Below are 24583 nucleotides of genomic sequence, written 5' to 3'. Positions count from 1 at the left end.
ACATAGTCATTTTACCATGTAACACTCTTTATCCAAAATCTATGCTAATCAGCACTGCTTCTGAAACACAGTTGGTTCCCTCTGAGTCAGGGCTTCAGTATGGCTTATGGCTCCTTGGTTTTAAGGCTGCACATGTGACAATCTGAGGCAGTCTAGTAAAACAGGGAATTGATAGTGGATCTGGAACCTGGAAGAAAGCCGTCACCATTAAACACATGTCCTCCGGTGCCCCCAAAATGATTGCTGGAAGACTCTGGCTAGAAACTCCCATTCAGAATGAGATTTCCTCTGGAAGCCATGAGAAGCCCCAGATATTCACTTCTTTGGCTGCCTAATACAGTGGGTATGTGCATGCTTAAAGAAAGTACCAAGAAGGACCGTGGGCAGTGGTGTGAACAGACATCTGCACACCTATATTCATAGAGGCATTATCCAAACTTGCCAGAAGTTGGAAACAAACCCAGTATCTATCTACCTATGAATGGATAAAGAAACTGTGGTATATACACACAATGGAATATTATGCAACTGCAAGGAGAAATGAAGTTATAAAATATTTGACAACATGGAGGAACCTGGAGGACATGTTTAGTGTAGCATGCCAGACACAAAAGGACAAATACTGAATGACTGCATTACTATGAACCAAATACATTGTGTAACATATTATATGATTCGAAAAAAATTTATATGTACTCAGTACATTTGAGAAATGTATGCTTTTATTCAACTGTATTTTCTTTAATTATTGTTTATATTTTCAATTATTAAATGTACAAAATAAAGGTAGAAAGATAACCTTTGATTAGTGGTTATGGACGGCTAGGGAAGGCATGCTAAGGGGTGTGGAGTAATGAAATAATTCTAAAAGTTTTTGTGATGATGAATGCACAACATTGGGATTATACTAAAAGCCACTGACTCTACACTTAAGGTAGATGTTATGGTATGTGAGTATGTCTGAATAAAACGACTAAATAAATAAGTAATTGTGCTAGAATGGCCAGAAATAGCAGCTCTGTAAGGCAGGGGAACAGAGAGAGTGAGGGGTGAAGAAGTCTGTTTCTTTTTTGCTTATTCTTATTATTGATATAATGATAATGCACTCCCAATGATGAAATGATGCCTGCACAACTCTGATATACCAAATACCGTTGCTTGTATTCTTTGGATGTATTGTATGATTTATTAACATGTACGAATAAAATAAATTTGGGAAATAAATTCTCCCCAGAACGCAGGCCAGGGGCCAGCACTCCTCAGGCTCCTCAGAGGAGCCAGCCCCCAGCTCCGGGAGAAAGGAGCAAGGACGACAGCCTCGCTCGGGGCCAGGCTCGGCTGCGCCGGGCCAGAGTTCCCTCACAACGCGCTTCCAGCAGCTCCAAGCAGCGGGCCTCGGTGACCCACGCCCGGGCCCAGGCCGCCTCTGGTGCACTGTGGGTGGGGACACCCCCACTTGCGGGGAACCCCTGCCCACCAGTCAGGAGCCGCCCTCACGGCGTAGGACGACAGCGCCCTCAGCGCCAGCCGGACCGCGCGTCCTTGGGTTGCTGGGCGCTGTCTGTCACGGGAAGGGCCACGCCCCCTTGGGGGCGGAGTCGGGGAACCGGTCCAGATCTGATTGGCCCTGGGGCTCTCAGGCCCTCAAGTCCCGCCCGGCCCCCGCGCGGCGGCCCCTTTAAGAGCTGGCGGCGGTTGGGCGCGCGCCCCGCGGACCTGCTGCGCGCTCCCGCGGCACCCCTGCGAGCCCGAGGGCAGGAGGGAGGCGGTGTCGGGGAGCCCGAGGGCAGGAGGGACGCGGTGTCGGGGCGCACGGGGCGCTGCGGGGAGCGCTCGCCCGCCCTTGGGAACCCCGTGTCCCGCCCGCGCTGCGGTAAGTCTGGGCCCCACGTGGCGTCGGGCGGGTGGGGACCAGGCAGGGCGGGCCGTGTGGGGGCTGCTTCAGCGGGCGGCGCGGGGCGGGCGCCTTTCGGGGGTCCACCGCGGCGGGACTGGGGGGGGGCCCAAGTCAGAATAAGAGTCCCGCGGCCCACACTTTCCCCACGGACCCTCCTCCCCCACTTTCCCTACCCCCACGGTCCCCCCCCCCCACTATTCCTTCCCCCAGGGACCCTCTGCCCACCATGGTCTCTCCCCACACACACTATTCCTCTCCCCAGGGGCCCTCTGCCCACGATCCCTCCTCCCCCCAAACGGACCTGTCCCCAGTCTTGGTCCCTTCCCACCCCCCTTTCCCCCAACACGTTCCTCCTCCCCTTCACAATATACCCCCCCCCACTGTCCCTCCTCCCCCATCCTTCGCCCCAGGGTCCCTCCCCCCAAAGTCCCTCCTTCCCTCCATGGTCCCTCCCCCATGGCCCCTCCCCCTCAGCCCCTCCTCCTCCTCCTGGCCCTTCCTTCCCCACCCTATCCCTTTCCTCCCTATCCCTCTTCCCCCCATGGCCCCTCCTCTGCCCACAACCCCCCCCCTCCCCACATGCCCCCTGTTTGCCCATGGTCCAACCTGCAGCCCTGCCCCCTGCCCTCCCTGCCTACCCTCCCAGGTTCCTGGGGGCCTCCCCTTTCAGCGCTCCCTTCCCAGGCCCTCCACTTCACATTTGCCTCCAGGCCCAGGCTGCTTCTCTTTCTTTTCCCATGGATAGGGCCAATTTGTGCCTGCCCACAGCGTGGCTTTTACAGGGGAACTGTTCTGCTCCCTGGGGAGGGGCCCTGGGAAGGCCCCGGGGGAGGGGGGGGGGAGCAGGGCTGACACCCGGTGTGTGCCCTCAGGGAGCACAAGGAATGGGGCCCTCTCCTGGGAGGGGCCTGGGGGCAGGTTTCTGCCCAGCCCAGGAGTTTTGCAGGAACCTCAACAGTTTACAACTAAAAGTGTGTATCCAACCCAGAGGTCTGCGGGTGGCGCTCTTCCTCATCGTGGGCATTTGCATTCTTTGGATCCAAGCCCTGGTGAGCCACTTGAGACTTTCATTTTCTCTCTTCCTCCCGTTTTACTCCTTTCTGCTTTCCGGGAGTACACACGGCAGGTGGGGTCTGTGGTCTAGGAGTCCACTCCCATCGCACCCCTCCTGGCTGTGCTGCCCTGGACGCCCTGGGACAGCCTGAGCCAGGGCCTTCCTCAGAGCTCCCCATGGCCCCAGGGAGGCTTTTGCTTTTGGTAGTGGTTAAAGCTTTTCTTAAAACTTTGATTTGTTGGAGTAATGCTGGGTGGGAATGGTTTGTGTGTCTTGCTAAGATGCTAGCTTGTGAGGGCCGAAGGAGGTTGGCTGGCCAACAGGGGCCACCAGATTTGGGTGCCTGCTAGGGTGCACTGCACAGAGTGGGAAAGGGCACCTACTAGGGGCTGCTGAGGGAGCCCAGGGCTGTGCTGAGCATTTCAGGAGCTCCAGGGCACCTCTGCTTGGCAGAGGGGGTGACCCAGGTGCCTTGGGGACACCATTCTAGCCCTGCTGTGTCTGCCAAGAGTCGTCACCCAGCTGACCTTAAAGGAGCCGGCTGCAGAGGAAGCCTCTGCGCTTACTGTTCTCAGCCTCTTAGAAGAGTTGGTCCCATTCCAGGGAAGCAGTTCAGAGCTATGGAGCAGCTGCTCTAGTTAAGACAGATGTGCTGGACCTCCTCACCCCCACCCCCTTCTTTTGACCCCTGTGCTTCCCCCTGAGCTTCTGAAGGTGGTTTTCACACGATTGCCACCCTGGAAGGGGGAAAGCTAGGCAGAGCTGCTGGGGGCCCTGTCACTTCCACACAGATGACTGTGCCATTCTCCTAATACACTATCACTCAGCAGATCCTAAGTGTGACAAGGAGGAATACAATGTTGCTCAGTGGAAAAATCTGGGGAGGTTTATACCAAAACCTTAACAATGAAATCTTTGGATGAGGATTAGAAGTGTTTTTCTTTTTAAAAAAATAATAATAATTTTATTGATACATGCTTATATGTTTTTAACAAATCAACTTTATTGGTATACATTAATAAAACAACAATTCATTTAAAGTGTACAACCAAAAAAAAGTGCACAACCAGTGGTATTTGGTATAATTACATAGTTGTGTATTCATTACCTCAACCAGCATTAGAACATTTTCATTATTTGAATAATAATAAATAAAAATAAATTAATAAGGAAATTCATCACCCCTTGATCTTTGTTTCCCCTGCTGAACCGCTGCTCTTCTTTTGTGCTGTTCTTACACAATTATCTACTTATTAAGTTTTACTGAGATATATTCATATACCATACAATCTATCTGAAGTATATAATCAGTGACTTTTAATATTATCACAGTATTATGCATTCCTCACCATCAAAAATTTTAGAACATTTTCAGTACTCTAGAAAAAACGCACACCCCTTAGCAGTCCTCCCTAGCCCTATATAACTACTAATTGAACTTCAACTTTATAAATTGACTTGCATTTACCTTTTATATAAATGGGATCACACAATATATAGTACTTTGTGTCAGGCTTCTTCACTTAGCATAAGTGATATTATGTTACCATCTTTTGTTAACATACATTTGTTCAATTTCAAAGAAAACAGGCATATATGCAACTTTGTCCATATTCATATATTTCACACATGGTTTTATTATGCTAAAAAAAGCTTGGTTTCTTTATCTCATTTTTTGGTACTTATTTTTCTTGAGTAAAGGATCACATTTTAAAGTCTCTGATTTTCAACTCTTCAGTGTAACCTCACTTTTTTTTAAAACATTTTGTACACTTAATAATTGAATATGTAAACAATAATTTAAAAAGAAAACACTGTTGGATAAAGATACCATTTCTCAAATAAATGTACTGGATACATATAAATTTTTTTTAATCAAACAATATGTAACACAATATATTTGATTCATAGTCACACAATCATACAGTATTTGTCCTTTTGTGTCTGGCTTGCTTCACTCAACATAATGTCCTCTAGATTCTTGCTTGTCATATGCTTTATGATTTCACTTCTTACAGCTATGTAGTATTCCATTATGTGAATACACCACAATTTATTTACCCATTCATCAGTTGATGGACGCTTGGGTATTTTCTAACTTTTGGAATCGTGAATACTGCTGTAGTGAACTTTGGTGTGCAGATGTCTGTTGGTGTTAGTGCTCTTAGTTTTTCTGGATATATACCTAGTAGTGATATTGCAGGGTCATGTAGAAAGTTTATATTCAACTTCTTTAGGAACTGCCAAATGGTTCTCCATAGGGGCTGTACCATTCTGCATTCCCACCAACAGTGAATAACTAACTGTTCATTTCTCTCTACATCCTGTCCACATCCTGTCCAGCAGTTGTGGTTTTCTATCTGTGGCAGGGGGTGATCATTTGTATGGGGTGTCAGTGATGGGGAATAAATAGGAGGAAACTCATGTGGGCATATGTAAAAGGCATATAAATGTGTTCAGATGTTCATGGGGCATTGCCATGGTGGGTGGAGACTCATAACTGAAGGAATACCCAGTTCCCATCCTGGGGAGCACTGCCACATTCTCTAGTAGGACAGCAAGAATCCCCCAAATACAGGGGCAATGACTAGTGAAGGATGGTCTACTTATGGGTCTTTGATATTGATGACTATAAGAACTTTATTCTTTTTCTTTTTTATAAAGATTTATTTATTTATTTTTCTCCCCTCCCCCTCACCCCAGTTGTCTCTTTTCTGTGTCTGTTTACTGCGTCTTGTTTCTTTGTCCACTTCTGTTGTTGTCAGTGGCACGGGAATCTGTGTCTCTTTTTGTTGTGTCATCTTGTTGTGTCAGCTCTCTGTGTAGATGGTGCCATTCTTAGGCAGACTGCACTTTCTTTCGTGCTGGGTGGCTCTCCTTACTATGCGGGGGGATACCCTTGCGTGGCACAGCACTCCTTGCTCACATCAGCACTGCTCATGGGCCAGCTCCACGCGGGTTAAGGAGGCCTGGGGTTTGAACCGTGGACCTCCCATGTGGTAGATGGATGCCCTAACCACTGGGCCAAGTCTGTTTCCCAGAACCTTTACTCTTGAAATTGAAACCTAGCCTAGTATTATAGGGCGCTAAGAGTTGCCTTCTCGGAGGTTCCTTTTTGCTCAAATGTGGCCTCTCTCTAAGCCAAACTCAGTGTATAAATACATTATTTTCCCCCAGTGTAGGACATGAATCCTGGGGATGAGTCTGTCTGGCACCAAAGGATTATAACCAAGCACCAACTAGCAATGCAGCTGGAAAAAGCCCTTGACCAAAAGGGGGAAAAGTCAAGACAAATGAGTTTATAAAGCTAAGAAACTTCAAAGTGAGTTTCTGCACATTCTCAGCAGGATCTTACTGACTGCCAAAGTAGGTACTATCCCAAATATCAGGGCTCCTGAGCGTTCTGGAGATATCCAGACACTATAGACATCACTAGAGCATTTTCATTATCTCAGTGATAATAATAAAAAACAAACAAAAAATTCCACCACCCCTCAGTCTTTCTGTGCTTTCTTTATTGTCCACAGCTCCCCTTTCTGACTTATTTTGCACAATACTTTTTTCTTTCATCTATAAATTGATTTCTATTTACATTTTATATAAATGGAATCATACATTATATTACACAATACATTTGGTTCATTGTAATGCAATTTTCCTGTATTTGTCCTTTTCTGTCTGGCTTGCTTCACTCAACGTACTGTCCTCCAGGTTCATCAATGTTGTCAATGTTATGACTTCATTTCTTCTTACAGATGCATAATGTTCCATTGTGTGAATATACCACAGTTCTATTATCCATTTTTCAGTTGATGGACACCTTGGTTGTTTCCAGCTTTTGGCAATTGTGAATAATGCCACTATGAACATAGATGTGCAGATGTCTCTTCATGTCACTGCTCTCACAGCTCTCAGTTCTTCTGGATATATACCCCATAGTGGTATTGCAATGTCATGTGGGAAATCTATATTCAACTTCTTTAGGAACTGCTGAACTCCACAGTGGCTCTACATTCTGCATTACCAACCACAGTGAATAAGTGTTCCTATCCACATTCTTTCCAACATTTAGTTCTCTAACATTGAATACTTTTTCATATGTTTTTTGCCATTTGTATTTCTTCTTTGGGCAAATGTTTATTTATGTCTTTGGCCCATTTTTAATTGGGTCTTTTGTCTTTATATTGTTGAATTGTAACATCTCTTTATATATCATAGATATTAAACCCTTATCAGATATGTGATTTCTGATTATTTTCTCCCATTGAGTTGGCTGCCTTTTGACAAAGTCTTGTGAGAAGCAAAAGTATTTAATTTTGAGGAGTTCCAAATTATCTGTTTTTTCTTTTGTTGTGTGTTCTTTGGGTGTAAGGTCCAAGAAATCACATGTACCATGAAGTCTTTAAGATATTTCCCTACATTTTCTTCTGGTAGTTTTATGGTCCTGCCTTTTATATTTAGGTCTTTGATCTATTTTGAGTTGATTCTTGTATAGGGAATGAGATAGGGGTCCCCTTTCATTCTTTTGGTTATAATATGCAGCTCTCCCTGTACAATTTGTTGAAGAAACTGTTTTTTCCTGTTAAAATGGACTTGGTAGATATGTCAAAAACTAGTTGACCATAGAGGTAAGGGTTTATTTCTAGGCTTTCAATTCTATTCCACTGTTCAATGTGTCTCTCTTTATGCCAGTACCATGTTGTTTTGACCCCTGACGATTTGTAATATGTTTGAAGATCAGACAGTGAAATTCCTCCTATATTATGCTATACTATAGTATACTATGCTTTTTTAGAATACTTTTGGCTATTCAGGGGTACTTTCCCTTCCAAGTGAATTTGGTAATTGCCTTTTCTATTAATGTGAATTAAGCTGTTGAATTTTTTTAAATATTTATTTATTATTATTTTTTTAAATTACATTCAACCCCACCGCCCCTGCCCCCCACTCCCCCCACAGCAACACTTTCTCCCATCATCGTGATACATCCATTGCACCTGGTAAGTTCATCTCTGAGCATCACTGCACCCCATAATCAATGGTCCACATCATAGCCCAGACTCTCTCACGTTCCATCCAGTGGGCCCTGGGGGGATCTACAGTGTCCTTTAATTGTCCGTGAAGCACTATCCAGGACAACTCCACGTCCCGAAAACACCTCCACATCTCATCTCTTCCTCCCGTTCCCCACACCCAGCAGCCCCCATGGCTACCGTTCCCACACCCATTCCAGATTTTCTCTGTGGACATTGGATTGGTTGTGTCCATTGCACACCTATGTCGAGTGAGGGCTTAGATTCCACATGGGTACTGGATGCACTCTTCCCGCTTCTAGTTGTAGACACTCTAGGCTCCATGTTGTGGTGGTTGACCTTCTTCAACTCCATGTTAGCTGAGTGGAGTAAGTCCAATAAGTCAAAGTGTAGGAGCTGAAGTCTGTTGAGGCTCTGGGCCTGGGTGTCATATTATCAGTCCAGAGATTCAAATCCCCTACATATATCTTAAACCCAGCACCAACTACAATTCCAATAAAGTAGCATGCAAGTCTTGTGAAAAGAGATCCCCTCTGAGTCCATTTCCATCACGCAGAAACACCAGCTCCAAAGAAGGGCCATCTGTCATGGCAGTGAACCCCTTCTGCCATGACCATAGAACCCGTGGGTCTCTTTATCCCTCAAAAGAACCAATACCTGGGGTTGTATCTACCTTATCTGTCTCTTAGACTCTGTTCAGTTGTACATAGGGCTATTCCTTCTGACAACCTCCAGACTCTTTTTTAGAGACTCACAGCCTTATAATCTCATTTCTCCTTTCCATTTCCCCCTTACATTAGGTCAAACTGCTTCCCGAAGTCATGTTATTATATGTAGACAGGTATATTCTGCTGTTCCGCATTGAATCTTTAATTCAAGGTCATTTTCTAGTTGCTTCTTCAGCTGGTATATGGTAGTGATCCCTCGGTGCCAGGGAGGCTCAACCCCGGGTGTCGTGTCCCACGCTGGGGGGGATGCATCACATCTACATGCTGAGTTTGGCTGTGAGAGTGGCCACATTTGAGTAACATGAAGGCTGTCAGGAGGAAACCCCCAGGCACAATGCTACTCTAGGCCTTGTTCTTATTGCAGGTGCATAGGCTCAAAAGTGTAGCCATTAGTATCAAGAGCCCACTGTTGGGCCCTCCTTCCTTCCTGGTTCTTGCCGTTGCACCTGGAGGATTGCCGCTGCTCTCCCAGGGCCCACAACAGTGACCCCCCAGCCAGGAGCCCAGTACCCCCCCAGCTGTTGTTTTTAATTGTTTCCACTATGAGTATATATAGACATTACCATATACCCTGGGCATATGCCCTGTATAACTCCCTGTCAACCATATATATCCTGTCAATAACATCCCATATCAGTATTCCTCCGCTGCCATTGTTGAACCACTCTGTGATCCAAAACTTCCCGTAAAGTGAATCCCAACATAATGTCAGCTTCAGAAGAGTCTTAGATCACCGAAATTCATATATACAATATACAGTATTTCCCCAGATCCACCATAAAACCTTTTCCCTTCCACAGCAATAATCTTTTAACTTATTCATATCATATTTCCTGAAACTGATGTACAGATTCTGAAACTATAGTTTTCAAACAAGGTAACATTTGTGCTTACTATGTGGTCCATACTTTAGGTTGTACAGTTTTCTAAATTTTTTAGTTATCCTATGTTTTGTCTTATGGTTTTCATTATTAGTCTGTCGTCCCCTATATGTTTTTGGTGTAATATTAGCTGTTTTATATTCATCCTCGTGTACTCTCACATAACTCCTCTTTTGCCCCCTTATTTACCTTTGTTCCATCCATTGCACGTCCATTTTCCCCTCCCCTTAGGGCCCACAACGCCTGCCAATCTAATGCCCTGGGAGCCGTCCTTTCTCACGAGAGATACAGTTCTCTCTATTCAACGGCATTAGTCTTCCCCAGGATATGGGTCCACCCCACCCAATGGTAGAACCCTAAGCTGTTGAATTTTGATTGGTATTGTGTTGGATCTTTAAATCAGTTGGGTTAGGATTGACATCTTCAAAATAGTCTTCTAGTCCATGAACATGGAATATCTTTCCATTTGTTTAAATCTTTCTAACATTTCTTTTAGTGTTGTTTTGTAGTTTTCTGCTTATAGGTCCTGTACTTCTTTGGTTAAATTGATTCCTAGGTGTTTCAGTCATTTTGTTGCTATTGTTAGTGGAATTTCCTCCCGATTTCCTCTTCAGATTATGCAGTACTAATGTACAAAAACATTATGGATTTCTGCATATTGATCTTGTATCCTGCCACTTTGCTGAATCATTTATTAGCTCAAGTAGCTTTGTTTTGTAGACATTTCTGAATTTTCTAAAAATAGCATCATGTTATCCACAAATAGAGTTTTCCTTCCTATTTATCCTATTTGGATGCCTTTGCTGTTTTCTTTTTCTTGCTCTAAATAGAGCTAGTACAATGTTAAATAAAAAGATTGCTAGTGAGCATCCTTGTCTTGTTCCTGATCTTAGAGGGAAAGCTTTCAACCCTTCCCCACTAACTAAGATAGTTGTGTGGTTTTCATATATACTTTTTATCATATTGAGGAATTTTCCTCCTATTCATATCTTTTGAAATGTTTTTATCAAGAAAGGATGCTGGATTTTGTCAGATGTTTTTTCTGATTTTTTTTTATTGAGGTGATGTGTTTTGTTTTGTTTTGTTTTTCAGTGTGGTAATGTGGTTGATTTTCTTGAATGAGCCTTGCCTACCAGGAATAAATCCCACTTGGTTATAATGTACAAGTCTATTGAGATGCTCCTGCATTAATTTACAAATACTTTGTTGAGAATTCTTGCATCTATGTTTAATAGAGAAATTGGTCTATAATTTTCTTTCCTGGTGGTGTCTTTATTTGGCTTTGATTTTACAGTGATATTGGTTTCATAAAAAGTGTTGGGTAATTTTCCCTCTTCAATTTTTAGAAAGAATGAACAGGATGGGTGTTAATTCTTTTTTAAATGTTTGGTAGAATTCACCTGTAAAGCCATTTGGCTCTAGACTTTTTTTTTGATGGGAAGTTTTTGATGATGGATTCAATGTCTTTAAGTGTGAGTGGTTTGTTAAGTTCTTGCGTTTCTTATAGTGTCAGTGTAAGTTGTTTGTGCATTTCTAGGAATTTGCCCATTTCATCTAGGTTGTCTAGTTTGTTGACATACAGTTTCTCATAATATCCTCTCAGGATCCTTTTTATTTCTGTGGGGTCAGTCATAGTTCTTCCCTTTTTTTCAGATTGTATTTATTTGCCTCTTTTTTTCCTCTGTTAATCTCAGTAGGGGTTTGTAAATTTTACCTATCTTCTCAAAGAACCAGCTTTTGATTTTGATTTTCTCTAAAGTTCTTTTTTCTTTTCAATTTCATTTATTTCTATTTCAATCTTTGTTATTTCTTCTGCTTGCTTTGAGGATTGGTTTGTTGTTCTTTTTCTCGTTTCTCTTGTTGCTCAGTTAAATCTTTGCATTTAGCTCTTTTTTCTCTTTTAATATAAGTGTTTAGGGTTATAATTTTCCCTCTCAAGACTGCCTTTGCTGTATCTCGTAAGTTTTTTTGTGTGTGTGACATGGATCACAATGTTTATTGCAGACTTATTGGCAGTGATCAGAAACAGAAACAAGGCAAATGTCCATCAACAGAAGACTTGATACACAAAGTATGCTATAATTGTACAGCAGAATGTATGAAAGCAAAATAAACAAAATACAGCCCTAGCAACAACTCAGATTTAAATTTCCAAAATAGACAAAACTACATTACACAGTGCTGTATATTTTAATTATTTTAAGTCAACCTAGTTATTATTGATATTGGAGAGGGATTATTAGACACAAGAGTCATTGGATGTGAGGGTACTCTTTGGAAAATTGCTATTTCTTTTTTATTTTTCTTTTGGTGAAGCATATGGCTGACTTTAGTTTATTTTTTTAATATTAACTTAATTTTGTCTCTTTTTTTAATGTTATGTTCAAAAAATATGAGGTCCGCATATACCCTCATCCCCCTCACCCCACTCCTCGCCCCATAACAACAACCTCCTCTATCATCATGAGACATTCATTGCACTTGGTGAATACATCTCTGAGCAACACTGCACTCATGGTCAGTGGTCCACCCCATAGCCCACACTCTCCCACAGTCCACCCAGGGGGCCACAGGAGGACATACAATGTCCAGTAACTGCCCCACTGCACCTCATGGTCATTGGTCCACACCATAGCCCACGCTCTCCCACAGTCCACCCAGTGGGCCACAGGAGGACATACAATGTCCAGTAACTGTCCCAGCAGCACCACCCAGGACAACTCCAAGTCCCCAAAATGCCCCATATCACATCTCTTCCTCACACTCCCTACCCCCAGCAGGCACCATGGCCACTTTCTCCACACCAATGCCACATTTTCTTCGATTATTAATCACAATAGTTCATGAGTAGAATATCAGTAAATCCACTCTAATCCATACTCTATTCCTCCATCCTGTGGGCCCTGGAATGGTTATGTCCTCTCCCCCTCTATAATGAGAAAGGGCTTAAATTCCACATGAATGATGGGTGCAATTCTCCTGGATGTAGTTGTATGCACTCTTGGCTCCCTGGTGTGGTTGTTGACCTTCTTCACCTCCTTGTTAGCTGAGTGGGGTAAGTTCAATAAACCAGAGTGTAGAAATTGCAAGTCTTTTGTGGCTCAGGGCCTGGCTGTCACATGAGCAGTCCAGAGATTCAGGTACCCTGAGTACAACTGAACCCCAATGCCAACCACAGGTCCAGTAAAAGTAATAGGAGAGGCTTGTGAACCAAGATCACATCTCAGTCCAGCTCCATCACACAGGAACACAAATTCCAAAGTAGGGCCAACTGACATGGCACTGAGCTCCATCTGCCATGACCATAGAACCTGTGGGTCTCTGTTGCCCTCTGAAGAACCAATACCTGGGGTTGTATCTACTTTATCTGTCTCTGGGACTATGCTGAGGTGTGCATAGTGTGACCCCACTGATAACATCCTGGCTCTTTTTTGGAGACCCATAGCCATATGAGCTCATTTGTCTTTTCCATTTCCCCTTTTATTCAAGGTCAAAAAGCATTTTTTAACTCCTGGTATTATATGTAGGCTGAGATATTCTGCTGGTCTGAGTTGACCCATTTATTCAAGGTCATTTTCTAGTTAAATCATCAGCCAGTACTTGGTAGTAACCCTTCAGTGCCAGGGAGGCTCATCCCTGGGAGGCATGTCCCATGCTGGGGGGAAGGAAATGCATTTACATGCTGAGTTTGGCTTTGAAACTGGCCACATTTGAGCAACACAGAGGCTCTCAGGAGGTAACTCTAAGGCACTCTGCAGCTCTAGGTCTAGTTCTTATTTCAGGTGCACAGGCTCACAAGCATAGTCATTAGTATTAAGGATGCATTGTTGGACCATCCTTCTTTTTTGGTCTTTGTGCTTGCACTTGGGGGATTGTTGCTGTTCCATTGGGGAATATGATAGAGCTCCCCTAGCTAGGAACTCAGCACTCCCTCAGTTGTCATTTTTAAATGTAACCACTATGAAAATATCCAAACATTTTTATGTACCCTGGATATATGCCCTGGAGAACTCCCTGCCAACCATGTGTCCCCTGTCAATAACATCCCACACCAGTATTCCTGCCCTGCCATGGTTGAACCTCTCTGTGATCCAAAACTTCTTCAAAAATGAAGCCTAATATATTGCCACATTCCATCAATAGTAAAACAGAATATAGGGATGAGTTTAAAGTTTAGATATAGAATACATATTAATTTAGAAATATTAAGGTAAAAATAAATTGGAGTATCAAAAAATTAAAAAATGCAAAAGCTTTGTTTTTGATGTTTTCCCTTCCATCACTGCAGTGTTGCCCTGTATGCAAATTGGCAAGGCAACTTCTTCCATCTTTTCCTCACTGTCTATGTCCTTTCTTTTTCTTTTTTCCCCTAATTATTGTTTTTATTTTTTAATTACATTCAGAAAATATGAGGTCCCCATATACCCCCCACCCCCTCACCCCAATCCTCCCCCCATAACAATCTTCTCCATCATCATGAGACACTCATTGCATTTGATGAGTACATCTCTGAGCATAGCTGCACCACATGGTCAATGGTTCACATCATAGCCCACACTCTCCCATGTTTCATCCAGTGGGCCATTGGAGGACATACAGTGTCTGATAATTTTCCCTGCAGCACCACCAAGGACAACTTCAAGTCCTGAAAATGCCTCCATATCTCATCTCTTCCTCCATTACCCACACCCAGCAGCCATCATGGCCACTTTCTCCACACCAATGTGACATTTTCTTCAATTACTAATCACAATAGTTCATGAATAGAATATCAGTAAGTCCACTTTAATCCATATTCTATTCCTCCATCCTGTGGTCCTTGGATTGGTTTTGTCCACTCCACATCTATATCAAGAGGGGTCTTAGATTCCACATGGATGCTGGATACAATCCTCCTGCTTTCAGTTGTAGGCACTCTTGGCTCCATGGTTTGGTGGTTGACCTTCTTCAACTCCATTTTGGCTGAGTGGGGTAAGTTCAATAAACCACAGTGTAGAAGCTGAAGTCTGTTGAGGCTCAGGCCCTGGCTATCCTATGGTCAGTCCAGAGATTGAGATCCTCTGGGTATACATTAAACCGCAGCACCAGCTATAGTTCTGGTAAATGTAACAGGAAAGACTTGTGAAAAAAGATCATGTCTGAGTCCATCTCCATCACACAGAAACACAAACTCCAAAGAAGGGCCAACTGACATGGCTCTGAACTCCATCTGCCATGACCACAGAACGTGTGGGTCTCTGTAGCCCTCAGAAGAACCAATACCTGGGGTTGTATCCACTTTATCTGTCTCTGGGACTCTGCTGAGGTGTGCATAAGAGTGACTCCTCTGATAACCTCCTGGCTCTTTTTTGGAGACTCATAGCCATATAAACTCATTTATCCTTTCCATTTCCCCCTTGATTTAGGTCAAAAAGCATTTTTAACTCCTGCTATTATATGTAGACTGAGATATTCTGCTGGTCCAAGTTGACCCTTGTATTCAGGGTCATTTTCTAATTACACCATCAGCTGGTAGTTGGTAGTAATCCCTCAGTACCAGGAAGGCTCATCCCGGGAGTCATGTCCCACACTGAGGGGAAGGCAATGTATTTACATGCTGAGTTTGGCTTCGAGACTGGCCACCTTTGAACAACACAGAGGCTCTCAGGAGGTAGCCCTTAGGCACCCTGCAGCTCTAGGCCTTGTTCTTATTTCAGGTGCACATGCTCATGAGCGTATTCATTAGTATCAGGGGCTAATTGTTGGACCTTCCTTCTTTTTTGGTCTTTGCCGTTCACTTGGGGAATGTTGCTGTTCCTTTAGGGACTGTGATAGAGTTCCCCTGGCTGGGAACTCAGCACTCTCTCAGTTGTTTTTCATTGTATCCACTATGAAAATATCCAGACATTTTTGTGTACCCTGGATATATGCCCTCCAGAACTCCCTGCCAGCTATGTGTCCCTTGTCAATAACATCGCACACCAGTATTCCTCCACTGCCAATGTTGAACCTCTCTGTGATCCAAAAATTCCTGAAAAGTGAAGCCCAATATATTGCCAGGTTCCCTTATAAGTAAAATGGAATATAGCAATGAGTTTAAAGGTTAGATATAGAATACATATTAATTTAGAAAAATTAAGGTAAAAATAAATTGGGGTATCAAAAAATTAAAAAATGCAAAAGATTTGTTTTTGATGTTTTGCCTTCCATCACTGTAATAAGTGTTGCCCTGTATGCAACTTGGCAAGGCAAATACTTCTGTCTTTTCCTCAGTGTCTATGTCCTATCTTTTTCTTTTCTGTTTTCTAATTATTAAGCTTATCATCACAAGAGTTTTAGATCACAGTAATTCATATATACCATATACAGTATTCCCACATATCCAACATAAAACCTTTTCCCTTCCACAGCAATAATCTTTTTACATATTCATACTATATATACTTAAACTGATGTACAGATATTGAGACAATAGCTTTCAAAGAAGGTAACATTTGTGTTGATTTTGTGGTTTATATTTTATTCTATACAATTCTCTAAATTTTTAGTTATCTTATGTTTTACATTATTATTTACATTTTAGCCTATCAGCCCCTATACATTTTTGGTGTTATTTTACATGTCTTATATCCGTCCTTGGGTACTCTTGTGAAACACTTCTATTGCCCTCACCATTACATTGGTTCCATCTATTCAATACATCTTTCCCCCTCCCCTTAAGGCCGACGGTGACAGACAATCTTCATTGCTTGAAGGGCCATGTTCAGAGATACTTGCAACACTGTTGAGGGCTTGACATGCTTAACTCTCCTAAGCCCTGGGAGCCACCATTTCTCTTGAGAGATACAGTTCCCTCTGTTTGATGGCATCAGTCCTCTCCAGGATGTGGGTATACCTTCACTCTCATTATATGGGACTCTATCCAATGATATAACCCACTATAGCAAAATGAGCATTCACATATTCCCTAGGAGCCTGTCCTGCATCAGATTATCCCCTTTAAGCAACTTAAACAGGTAACTTTCCTTATTATATTTTTGAAAAGTTTTTCTCAGCATTATACTCTCAACCAAATACCTGACAATCTCCTATGTTCGTATGTTGCTAGACCCTCCCCCCAATTCCTTGGACAATATTACCCATCCTCCAATCCCTAGCCCCCCTTAAACCTGCAAAGCCCCACCCAAAGGTAACCCTATGCCCCCATTTTATCCCTTCCTAGTACAAATACTTACCTCCAGTTTATCATAGAGTTCACCCATATAGGTGTCAGCTTACATCCTTCCTCTACCCCCCGATTTCCTGTAAGCCTATCATCCAGTCTCTAGTTCTCTGAGGCAGCTTGCTTTACTTATTTCATATCATTGAGGTCATGTAGTATTTGTCCTTCAATGCCTGGGTTGCTTCACTCAACATAAGGTTCTCAAGAGCCATCCATGTTATCACGTGTGTTTGTAGTGTATTTGTTCGTAAAGCCGAGTAGTATTCCATTGTCTGTATATACCACATTTTATTTATCCATTCATCTCTTGATATACACTTGGGTTGATTCCAACTGTGGCAATGGTGAACAATGCTACTATGAACATTGGTGTGCATATATCAGTTTGTGTCCTTGTTTTCAGTTCTACTGGATATATACCCAGCAGTGGAATTGCTGGGTTATATGACAAATCTATGGTTAGTTTTTTGAGAAACCACCAAACTGTCCTCCAGAATGGTTGGATCTTTCTGCATTCCCACCAGCAATGGATGAGTGTTCCCATTCCTCCACATCCTCTCCAGCATTTGTAGTCTTCTGTTTTATTCATAGCTGCCAATCTTATGGGAGTAAGATGGTATCTCGTTGTACTTTTGATTTGCATTTCCCTGATAGCTAGACATTTGGAGCATTTTTTCATGTGCTTTTTAGCCATTTATATTTCTTCTTTGGAAAAGTATCTGTTTAAATCTTTTTCACATTTTTTAAATGTGTTGTTTATCTTTTTCTTTTCAAGATATAGGAATTCTTTATATATACAAGTTAGGGATATACTAATTGAGATAAGACACCTGAAAATAAGTCATAAACCAGAAATATATCATCTCCCCTCATGACCTACTGTCAAGAAATTCTGGAGACATTAACCTGGCGTATCCATCCCCTAGCCCTCCGTATCTGAATGGTGCAAAACAGTCAAATGTGTCTCCAAGAGGAAGCCACTCACATGAGAAAGCAGGAAAGAGCTTCAGCATCAGGACTTAGGCAAATGTGCCTCCGGGCCAGGGACTTGAAGCACTGCCAGCATCGGAAGTTCTGGTAAACACTCTTGGGCTTACAGGAGTCATCCTTGGACTGGGTGGAGGGAGGACCTCTCTCCATGGAGGCCCCCTGTGGCCTGAAGAAAGCATTCCCTGGAGGAATCCTGGGGGCCAACTGGGCAGCTGGTGGTGGAGCCTGAGGAGGAAGGCCTGGGGTCCAACCTCCCTCAGCGGACTGGGTGCACCCCACAGCTGAGGCTGGGATCAAGGGCTCCAGAGCAGAGGCCCTCAAGATCCCAGGAGGGGCATGCTGAGCAGCCCCACAGAGGATCCTTGGGTCACTTGAAATGTGGGGCATCTGAGGAAGGACAAAAGGCTGAGTAGGAGGGGGCTCTGCTAGTCCCCCTAGTTTTCCGATTTGAAGAACGATCTTCTCACCTCCAATCCCACTGGGGACAAGGCCCCCCTTTCCTGTCACCAACTGTGGCCTGAGGAATGCAGGCAGCAGCAGAGAGCTGCCAGTAAGAAAAGATTAGGGTAGGTGCTGCCCCCAGGGAAGTGGGGGCGGTGGGCCAGGAATGGATGAAGGGATTGGCAGGGCAGTGCCAGGATACAGGGAGACTCCAGAGTTCATGGTTTTGTCTGGTCCCAGCACTGGAGATGCTGTAGAGACAAGGAAATGGGTGGATTTAGAGTCCACAAAGGCAACACTCTTGAGGCTATCAGGAGCTGTCCTTTACTCATTAGGAAATTGAGAGCTGGAAAAAGTGATTATTAAAAATTTCTTCACCTACGCAGCTCTGGATCTACCCAGGCATAACTAAGATAGTTTTCTCTTAATCCAATCTTAATAGTTACTCTTTGTTCTTAGCTCCCAAAAGGACATCAACCAGACCTTCCCAGTTCTGCTTACAGGAATAAGAAGAATAAAATATCAACTGAAGGCAAAACCAGAGAATAGCATCAGAAGCACCAATATCAGAATCTAAACTGTCACTGATAAATCACTGAAACTGGAACAATAGTTATGAGTTTAACGTGCTTGAGACAACACAAGACTGGAAAATTGCAGGTATCCTCCTCATAAGACCCCTGGAAGGTCTAAAGTCATCACTTGTTTCTTGTTTTGGACTTGCTTTTCTTTTCATCTCTCCCCTGGGTTTTTCCCTGTAGAAATTCAAGTTCCCATTCTCATTTTGAACTGATTTTGGGAAGATTCTCCCAGTTCCTTGCTTGTGCATTTGCAATAAATCACCTTCTCACTGAGAGATGTGTTTCTCCTTTGTGGTGCTGGAACAGGCATGCCATTCTGTTGGAATGGCCATCCATACGTCAAGAGAATCAGAGCTATGAATTTCAAAAAGTGAGCAGGCACCTAGGTGGAGAAAATTCAGAATAGCACCTGTCCCTCTAGTGATTTTAGGTTCTAGAACTCCAATTCAGGATTTTCCCATAAGAGAACTTGCTCCCACTCAGTGAGGCTCCCAGACCTCTGAGTGCTAAGGAGAAAAAAGCACGTGCTATCAGGACAGCCCCTCTCTGAGGAAATCGCTACCAGAAATTCAGCCAGACTCAATATTTGGTGAAGGCTTTCAGTCAGCCTCTTGACCAAAGAGCTGGTGTCAAGGAATTCTTTGGAAAAAATACCCCTCAGCATGCTCACAAACAGACAAGGGATGTTCTTTTGGGTAAGTTCTTTTTTTTTTTTTAATTACATTCAAAAAATATGAGGTCCCATTCAACCCCACCGCCCCCACCCCCCACTCCCCCCGCAGCAACACTCTCTCCCATCATCGTGACACATCCATTGCACCTGGTAAATACATCTCTGAGCATCACTGCACCCCATAGTCAATGGTCCACATCATAGCCCACACTCTCCCACGTTCCATCCAGTGGGCCCTGGCGGGATCTACAATGTCCCGTAATTGTCCGTGAAGCACCCTTTTGGGTAAGTTCTAGGCAGCACAAGGGCGTCATGAAGGTGGTAAATTCTTAAGATTATGTTCTGCATCATCTCTTCAGACTGTTACCAATACTACTATTAATGCTAGTACTATTAGTGATAGAGTAACATATACCTAATTGTATATCTTCTCCTTCCCCTCTTCAGAAAGAAGCTACCCTTCATTGAGTGTTTTACTGAAAACAAATAGCAGCCACTATCTATTCCATGACCATAAAGTATTCATGGACTATGAGCAGCATCTTCACCTCAACTTTAAAATGAAGAGCTGAGGGTTCACCATGAGGAATTAGAGAAGATGAATTGGTTGAACATCTGTGTTTACACAGTTTAAGAAAAAGTCATAAAATCCAGGTAAACCCAATCTCTAAAACTAGCTGAAGTTACCACAAGTGCCCTGGAAACATTGAATCAAAGAAAACATTTGCCAGGAGTGAAAGTGAAAGGCCTCTGGGCTCGAAGGAGCTTAGAGGTTCTGGGCTGGGACCGTTAGAGTAACTTCCAGGCTACCTCACAAACAGGATATTTCAGTGCTGACGTGGCCATGATGAACTCTACCAAAAAGTGTTTTTACATGAGACCATTGATTCTGACTGTCCCCATAGGATCTCATTTACTCCAGGTCATATTCTTCCAGTAAAACCATAAGTTCCCAGGTGCCTGAAGTAATGACAAAGGGTGGAGACAAGCCTTTCTACACTACCACACAACATAAACCCTCTACCATTTAATACACTTGCTATGTGGCTTTTTTCTAGAGAGAAACTCTTCATGCGTCCAAACTTTCTCATACCTATTGTAGCCCTCTCACATATCTAAGGAGACCCCTTCCTCAACTCTAAGTCTTGGCTTTCCAACCTACCCCACCAATTTCCAGGGGAGAGGTTCTTGGTGGAGTCCAGTGATTTCTCCTTCCTTGAGATTCATCTCAGATCTTGTTCCAAGAAGATGGGTCAACTGTGAATTTCTATGGATTTGAAGGATATCAGGGACCCTGATAACACAACACCTTGTCCTAAGTGCTTACCTTTTGAAGTCACCTCGGTACACTTGGACACTGACCACCGCTTCCTGACAACCTCTAGCAAAGATTCAATTCTATGCCCTGAGAGTGAACTGCTGCCAACAGATTCCCAGGAATCCACGGAAAGGGTGGAGAAGTTTGAATCTCAACAGGACTAGAACGGAGCACTCAGACATTCTACAGGGGGGAGGGGCAGAGGGCAGGTGGGCTTGAAGTGGGGGAGGGTAGAACTTCATCCAGGACTCTGACAGGGGAAGTTGCAGGTGGTCCCTTCAAAGTATAATGGGACAGCACAATTATTAGGGACTTTGTTAGAGCAATTTATTGATTCTTCCTAATTCATAGCACAAAGACTTCTTCCTAGGTTCTATACTTAAATTATTTATAAATAAACATTGGTTTGTGCTGGAAAGCCCCTCCACATCAAAGAACTCCAGGCTTATAGGCTTACAGGAAAAATCGATGCTTTTTTCTCATTAATTGGTTGTTAAGTATTTAAAATTTACATTTCAATGATTTTGATTGCTTTGAACAGGTAAACTTTGCATGGTGTGAAAGTCAAATTTTGCACAATGGAAAATGTAGTGAGAAGCCTTCCACCCACCCACTTCCCCTGGCATCCCAGTCCACGTCAGCAGAGGACACTAATGTTTTTGCTTCTTTTGCATCTTTCCAGGAAAATATCATGCAACTAAAAGCAAACACAATATAAATTCATTATAAATATTTTATGTTTATTTCTGATTATAAACAGTTTATACAAGAGTATATATTTGTTATCTAGTGTCAGTTTTACTGCAATTACTGTCTTTCAGCTGGTAGCTTGTTTTCAACTCTTCTTTCCTTAGCATACACTACAAGGAGAATTTCTTCAATTAATAAAACCTTTAAAATATCCCTAAGAATAATATTCCCAGTTTTAGCAAATAAAAAAAATAATCCCCAAAATATTGAAGTTCAGTAAACAATGAATTATATTCTAGCATAAGTATGTCTCAAATTGTATATGACATATATGTTCATACACATTATTTTCATGAGATTTAAGTTTAAGTTAGGTGTCCTCTATTTCATCTGGCAATGCTACATAAGAAGTGTAACCCATTATGTTTTTAATGGTAACCCTATAAAGAAAAAGAAAGCACTGAACCTACAGTAAAGACAACTGAATTTGTATCTATGCTCCACCCAAACACGTGATTTTTACATTTCTACTGAATCAGAAAACAGTCACAGGAAGTATTACAAAGTCTGGAGTTTTGTTCTACTGCATTGCTAAGAAGCCTGCTAAGAATTTTGCCTCAAGTTTAAGGACACAAGAAAGTCATGAACTAGTTTCTGGACTCAGATCATCAAATGTCTGATGAAAGTTATCAAAAAAATAACCTTCAAACAAAATCTTACTGAGTCCACATTTACTGTACATGATAAATAAACTCACTAAAAAATATTCTAATACGAGAAAAGTCCTAGGATTCAACCAGCAATGGAGTTCAGAGAAAGCATACCTTGAAGGCATTTCCAGATCCCAAATACTTTGCCAGGATGGTTCTATAAGGAACCCTGCCTCTGAATAGGAAATAAGGCATATTCTTTGAAAGGCCATGAGCTAGAAGAAAACAAATGCAGACAAGGCGTGCATAAAAAATCCTTCCAATCTGAGGATGCTACCCTAGGCTAGACCTCTTCTAAAACACTTCACGGAGGACCCTATCTCAGTGCACAGGACTGTCCTCCACATCTGTGAGTCTAAAAATCATGAGTGATCCTTTCCCACATGCTTTCTCCTAGAACTAGGGATGGCTGCTCGGGTTCCTGGAGAGGAGGCATGGCCTGAACACGCCTCACAGAGCCTTATGTGGCTCCACCTCCTGCCTCTCCTCCATGCCCCTCCCAGGACCTGGTCCCTGCAGGACCTGGAAGCTTGGCGCTTGCACAATTGGCTGTGGGGTTGGGGCTCTGTCACGTGTTATCTGGTCCTCCAACCACTTCTGATGTCAGTTGGGAACCGGTTCCAGAAGGGAAATGCATGTGCACAGGGAGGAGGGCAGGTCCATAACTGTGAACCCCAGGGTCTGGGGGGGAGGGGTTGTCCCATCACCCTAGTCCCACCACTTCCACCTGCTTTTCTATGTCAGTTGTAAAAAAAATTAAGGTGAAGAGTGCGCCAACTCATGACTTCCTAGTGGTGTCTCTGGGCTCAGGACTGTGTTCTCCTGTGAATCAGGAGCTGCTCCCTAAGGCTGTGGCTCTGCCCTCACTTGTCCCTTCCCCTGTGGGGGGAGCATCTGTACTGTGAGAGGGAGGAGCACTGCAGGCCAGACTGGTTGCATTTGTTGAACTAGATGGTAAAGAGTTAAATTAACTTTAAATTGTTAATAATGTGATCTAAGTCTATATCTGTTACATTGTGATAATACAAAAAATGAGAGAAAATATTTCAGTATATAAAATACCTTCTATTGGGGAAAGAGGGAACACTAAACATTAAGTGCAAATTCAGCATATCTTGGATATTTTGCTATATTACTTTTTAAGGAAGAGATATTAACCAGTGTTCATGATGAAACCATTATTTTATCACGAATGGGAGAGTCTTTGCTTCATGGAATAATAAACAGTTTTTCAAGGCCTGGTGTCAATTGAGATGGATTTTCAAGCACAGGTTATATATAATAGATATAAGATTTGGGCAAAAATGGACAAAAGTATGTCCGAGTCAATTGACTAAATGCAATTTACAAAAGATAATGTATATTTTCTAACTATTTGTAAAATTTGTGCTGCACATGCCATATGCTATGCAATGACTGAAATGTATTCTCTCTGTTTATATATATACACACACAGAATTATTTTAGAAAGAGTTGGTTCACAGTGTTAAACCTGGCTACATACCACTACATTCATAACTGGGGCTTTAACTACTTTTATGATTGTATCCAGGAGCTGAGTTCCTCTGGGTGGAAGTGTGTTTCGTGGGGTTGTTAGCAGGTCAGTTAGTGTATCTGAGGATAGACGGATGTTTTGTACCTGATTGTGGGTATGCAGAGAAGAGGTTGATTGTGTATCTGAAAATGTGATATTCTATACATGTATTGGTGGGCCTCTTATGGACTGTAGAAATTCAGGGTGTGTGAGCTCTATTGTGCATGTCTTTTGGAACTGTGTTCACATGAATTGAAAGTTTGACACTCGTATTTGCATTTCATAGGTTGGTTGGAATATGATGGATACCTTGAAATCTGTGAATCAGTGGTGTCTGTGTGGATATTTGGGGTTAAGTGGAGGACCTGACTATTTTTTCAGTGAGCTTGAGGCTTTGGATTCTCAGATCCTGTGAGATGCAGTGCATGTATATCAAGGAATTGGTGTTATGTATTTGCAGTTTGAGGCTATGGAAACATTATATGTTGTGTGTGCTTTCCCCATGATTCTTTGGGAATTTTGTGTGTTTAAGTTTGGAAAAGCCTCTGCATATGCATATGGGCAATGCTAGGGAACATGTCAGTATATTAGTCGGTAGGGACTGTGTATCTTCTGTATATTGGTTGGATGTGTGGGATCATTGAAATGTACTCAGGGTACATTGGGTGGTGATGTATGTTTGGGTGGTGTTCAGGAGTTGTGCATAGGTATTTTGGTGTTGAAGGGAAACTGTATAATAATGTATGAAGCTGGCAGATGTATATGTTCAGATGGAAGGATTGTTGTGTTTCATGTGCCTATTCTGGAAAATGCTGGAGATATGTTGATGATCATTAGCAAGTGTAGGGACTA

At 42.8% G+C, this 24583-nt stretch overlaps 1 long non-coding RNA gene across 1 annotated transcript; it reads left to right on the top strand.

The window, feature by feature from the left end:
* The first annotated feature begins 1724 nt into the window (after nt 1-1724).
* LOC131277550 (uncharacterized) lies at nt 1725-22690 on the top strand. Its single transcript, XR_009184705.2, has 5 exons — nt 1725-1873; nt 2886-2946; nt 17721-17871; nt 18685-18885; nt 19927-22690. It is a non-coding gene; the product is annotated as an uncharacterized lncRNA (long non-coding RNA).
* The last annotated feature ends 1893 nt before the right edge of the window (nt 22691-24583 follow it).

Source organism: Dasypus novemcinctus, unplaced genomic scaffold (assembly GCF_030445035.2).
Source record: "Dasypus novemcinctus isolate mDasNov1 unplaced genomic scaffold, mDasNov1.1.hap2 scaffold_134, whole genome shotgun sequence".
In the NCBI taxonomy this organism is placed as follows: Eukaryota; Metazoa; Chordata; class Mammalia; order Cingulata; family Dasypodidae; genus Dasypus; species Dasypus novemcinctus.
Note: the sequence above shows the minus strand (reverse complement) of the source record. Positions and strands in the feature narration are given on the sequence as shown.